Source organism: Hippocampus comes, unplaced genomic scaffold, assembly GCF_001891065.2.
Source record: "Hippocampus comes isolate QL1 unplaced genomic scaffold, H_comes_QL1_v1.1 scaffold37, whole genome shotgun sequence".
In the NCBI taxonomy this organism is placed as follows: domain Eukaryota; kingdom Metazoa; phylum Chordata; class Actinopteri; order Syngnathiformes; family Syngnathidae; genus Hippocampus; species Hippocampus comes.
In genome coordinates this window covers 646,646-652,201 of record NW_017805535.1, presented here as the reverse complement: position 1 = coordinate 652,201, position 5,556 = coordinate 646,646, and positions in this window count along the sequence as shown.

The window sequence follows — 5,556 nt, the reverse complement described above, 5'->3', positions numbered from 1 at the left end:
TAGCTCCTCTGACGAGAGAAGATGGAGTACAATGGGCAGATGATGAAATCCCTAAATTCCTTGCAATTGTAGGTGTTGGGGGAAGAGCGGCCTCCTCTCCCCCGCGTGTTCGTTGAATTTCGGACGAGGAGAATGTTGGTAATCCAAATAAAGGCTGGAATCGATGAACAGTTCCATCGAAACTTTTAATAATGGAATATTCCGGGCACCCGCGGTTACAGACAATGGCTGCGCGTCACGAGTGCGAAGCAGGAAGAGATTCACATAATTTTTATACCATCAGAAGGGCGGTACCGAGACACTAAGTGTGATATCATAACTTTCGTTTCTCCTAAAGTGATTCTCAGCTTGGCGCATTTCAAAGTTTGTGCGTCTTCAGCAGGGAGTATTCCAATTCTAGGTGGTGATTGTTACAAGGACGCAAAGCTACACTGCGGGCATGGGAAAGTTAGACAGCATGACGAACTATGAGCAGAATACAGACTTCATAGGTCATAGGAACATTGTCCTGAAACTGTCCGACTATTTTCTCACACAGTTGTTCGCAAAGAGGTGAACCTTACCCGATCTTTGCTTGTGAATGATTGAGCAATTCAGGGAACCCCCTTTTATATCCAGTCATGGGCACCCACCTGTTCCCAGTTAGTCTGGTCACCTGTGGGATGTTCCAAACAGGTGTTTGATGAGCATTCCCCCACTTTCTGAGTCTTTTTTGCCACCCTTCCCAGCTTTTTTGGAACATGTTGCAGCCATTAAATACTAAATTAATGATTGTTTGCTAAAAAGAATTAAGCTTATCAGGTTTGACATTGTCTATCTTGTCTTTGTAGTCATATTTAATTCAGTATAGGGTGAACCAACATGTCACCAGAGCCCAGCCTTAAGGGGCTGTGGGGGAGGGGGAGCACATGAAATTTATGGGGAAGGAGGTGTTATACCCTGCAGACAGCACTTACTTTACTCCGTATATTTGTGTAGCACTGCCAATCCCATTTTGAATGAACGTATTATCAAAGAGAACATTTACATTACATACACAAAAATAACTTCTTCAGTGCCGCGACACCGCAGCCGTGTTGGATGTGGCAAAGTGAAGCAAATTGTGAATGTGCTTCCTTCACTTGTATCATCAAGCAGTAACTCTGCATTAACACCGAATCATTGCTTTTGGTTGCATGATGTCATTCTAGCTCAATTTTACAATTTTAATGGCGAATTTATGGTTAATATTAAAGCCACGTACAATATGGCGGATGGGTTGACATCGCTTCGACCCGGCCATTAGAATCAACAATTGTCTGCTACAGAATCTACAGCAAAAAGGAAATAAATATGTATTTTCATTTTAGATTTCCAAAGAGGTTGTGGCTCAAATGGAATCTTGTATGAAATGGTACAAATTGTTTTGGAGTTGCAGATGCATAAGTTGTCCCTCTGTACGGCAAGGGAGGAAGAAACTCAACCTCCCCTCATGTGCAAAAACTGCGATCAATGGTCACCAAGTTTTATGTTTACATCTTTACTTCTGCTCATATCGACTTATGAAAATATCAGAATTATCGCCCAAGTACTAGGGATTTTAGCGTCTTTCACTCTTCACAGAGGCGCTCACTACAAAGCTTATGTCACTTCCTAAGGGAAACGCGTCGTTCACAAAATACAAAATACATGACATGCCTCGCCACATTACACAATGCCACACTTGGAAAAATCACCAGGATGCTCATACGCAAACTTTGGCGTATTATGCTTACCTAACCTTATTTTCAGTAACGACGTGATTGGCTGTTGCAGATAAAACTGGCCATCAATCAATCAAACAAAAATGACATCACTGTTTCTTCAATATTGTGAACGTCTTCGTGAAAAGCAACTCAACATTAGTATTTCACAATCCATAAAGAGTTATGATGAAATAAAATAATAAAAAGTTTACTTAAATCCATGCCTCAAATGGGGGTTGGTGATGGGTCAGGATTGAACATGATTCGCAAATCAGTTTATTCTGTTTTTATTTATGTTTAACGCAACTTCCCAACTTCAGCGAAGACTGGTGGTTGTTTGTTTCTTCCATGCCAATGTCAAGAAAGTTGTTATTTATGAGCATCATATAAAGTTGCCTTTTTCTCCAGAGCATCAGGTGTTCTGTTTTGTTTTTTTGTTTTTTTGAATGTACTCAATTCAACTCAAATGTATTTATAGAGCACTTTCAAACAGCCATCGCTGCACACAAAGTGCTGTACATGGAGCAACTAGCATATACAACAGTAAAGCAAAGCAACAAATCAGTAACAAATGGTAGAGAGCACCAAACAGTACAACTAAGATCATAATTTGGGTCATGCTGAGTCAAATGCCAAAGAATACAAGTGAGTTTTGAGGCGGGGTTTAAAGATGGGCAGCGAGGAGTCTTGCCGAATGTTCAGTGGGAGGTCATTCCAGAGAGAGGGACCAGCAACGGAAAAAGCCCGATCCCCTCTGAGCCTCAGTTTAGTTCTTGGTACTAATAATGTTTGGTCCACTGACCTGAGGCGGGCAGGTGTGTGGGGGCGGATGAGCTCAGAGAGGTAAGGTGGTGCGAGTTCATTTAGAGATTTGAAAACAAATAATAGGATCTTGAAAATAACTCTAAAATGTATAGGGAGCCAGTGGAGGGATGCCAGAGTAGGAGTTATGTACACTGTTCTTTTACATCAACATAGACAATTCGGAACCAGTCCAGTCTCCTACAGTTCTGTTCTGTCTCGGCTTTTAAAAACCACATCCCCAAGTGGCTTTGGAATAAGATTTCATGTGATTCTTGACGTTCAAAATCAAGACAGATGTGGACATGACAGTTAACACATTTGTGGCCGGCAGTCTAAACAAGGTGCCAGACAAGGCCATCATTTCACTAAGATAAGATAAGATAAGATAACCTTTATTTGTCCCACACTGGGGAAATTTGCAGTCTACAGCAGCAAAATTGGGGGGGGATAAAGTGTTTCATTGCACAAACTAAATGTTTCAGAAAAGAACTGTACATAGTTCAATATAAGTGCAATATAAAATAAAGCATTAGCAATATATTTGTAGAATAAATATAATAAATTAGCAATAGCATAGAAAACACAGCGTAAGGTGGCTGTGCTATTTACAATGGTTACAGGTTTTCACATATAGGACTAAAGAAAAGTCTTGCTGGTCTGAAAACGTGCAAATGTATTCTTGAAGATGCCAGCAAAATTTGAATGTATCGTCACCTAACCACTGCCCAACATTGTACCGCACACATTAATGCACACACACACACACACACACACACACACACACACACACACACACACACTCTGCCCTGTTAGCATGAGTAGTTCATGATGTAATATTGCCCAAAGTGAAATGTTAGTGGCTTTACATTGTAGTATTTTTGGAATATAAAATCAATTAAACCATAGAAAGGCAATCAATTTACCTGATGGGAATGGTTGCAGTGTTATGCAGCGATCCGTATACAGCCGCCCACACATCAAACACATTTATATCTTATGACATGAAGTCGAGAGCTTTCCAATTCTTTCTTTGTAATTTCTGTTGTTAACCAGTTCGATAACCGGCCAAGAAAATATAATCGTCTCCTTCACGAGAGGCTTTGTATGCCCCCCATTAGCCTTCGGAGTGCCCATGAGCACATTCTTCGGTCCTGCCTTCTTTCTCTACAGTCTCTGATTGGCTACTTTTAGTCACACCATGATAAATTAAGATACAGTAATTAAAGAATTTAACAGAATAATTTATGTAAGATTCTACTTTTAGGTCATACAGACAGTTTTAACATCGGACAAAATGGACAATTTCTTTTCTTTTTAATCATTGCAAACTCAGTACAGTACAAGAGGTTGCTATCATCTTGTATATCAAGGACTGATGTCAGCAGCAGAGACCTCAAACCACATTTGGTTACCATGGAAAAGTTTTGAGGATCAGAGGTGTTGCGAAAGTAGGAATATCTTCTCATGAAGTTCTCATTAAGTACGAAACATTACAGTACGAAATGTTCTGTTCTTCTTTTCCCCTTGAGAAAACCAACACATTTTCTGTTCTTGTGGAATACAAGCATGCCATTACTCTCCATGTGGAGCGCAGGAAGCTTTTAAAGGAGAGTACTGTCATCTCTTTCAAGACAGTTGCTTTTCCGTTTCAAATCACAAGCTCAAAAATATTTTCACATTGAGAGGTGGAGGGGGAAGACAGTCAACGACAAAGAGCAAGACCGCAACGGCAAAAGTGTCATCACTCATGCCATGACAATAATTGAGGCGGCGAGAATGATACGACCATGATGACGTGTCCTTCCTGCCATTTCCTGTAAAAGTGAGATGAGACCCAGTGGTGGACGCAAACTCCTCACCGAGGATCAGGAACGGGCTGTGTTCAACAAGGGCTGGGCTAAAAATGACATTTGGATCAAAGAAATCGGGATAATGAAGCTCTCTTCAGGAGTTTGCAGACCACTGCGTGGATTCTAAAAGGGCAGCAGGTGCACAGTGTACCTTTTGAAAGAAATGCGTAGCGAGTGAAGCGACTGACCATTGAGCATGTTCACTTTCATGACGTCCATTTGTGAAAAAGGTCCATCATCATCATCGTACTGTAATCAATACTGTACAGCACAGGTGGTGTCAAAGTCAAGGCCTAGGGGGCCAGATCTGGCCCACCACATCATTTAATTTGGCCCGCGAAAGCAAATCAAACATGTCAACTTCCATGATACTTGCTAAAATCTGGAACAAAATTTCAAATCATCATATGTTAATACATAGGAGAGACATTGCAAGCATTTTCTTGTCACAAAATCCCCTCATTATTGTCAAACAATAGCTGAATAAAACATTATTCTTGACTTCTTTATGGGCTTTCAGTCATAACAACCCTCCCAAGGAAACAGTACCGTATTTTCCACACTAAAAGACACACTGGATTATGAGACGCATCTTCAATGAATGGCTATTTTGTAATTTTTTTTTTCATACATTAGACGCTTCGCATTAAAAGGCGCAATCTACAATGCCTCCACGAGATTGTGCTACGCTCCTTCCATTCAACTCGAGAGGAGTCTGTTCAACTTGAGAGGCGTTCATGACCGCCTCTGAAAAATGTAAATGAACTATTGCTGTACTTAAATGAAACTACGAAAATTGAAAATAATGCATCAAAACAGAAAAGTACCTGTATTTGTTGAGATTGTGAAACCCCTTAATAAAGTCTGCGTTTAAAAAAAAATAAAACCGCAACCACAGCTCTCCTTTTTTTCAACAAATACAGGTGCGTTTTTGTCCGTCTCCGTGCCTTCTTCTGGTCAACTCGAGAGGTGTTCATGACCGCCTCCAAAAAACGCATTGGCATTTCCTTGATCATAGCTCCAACAGTATGATCAGATAAGATAAGATAAGAAAACCTTTAATTGTCTCACAATGGAGAAATTCCCACTTCACAGCAGCAAAGTTATGAGAGGAAGAAGTAGAAGAACAAAATAAATAGGAGCTGCTGGAATGGCAGCCACTCTCGCGGCCATCTTGA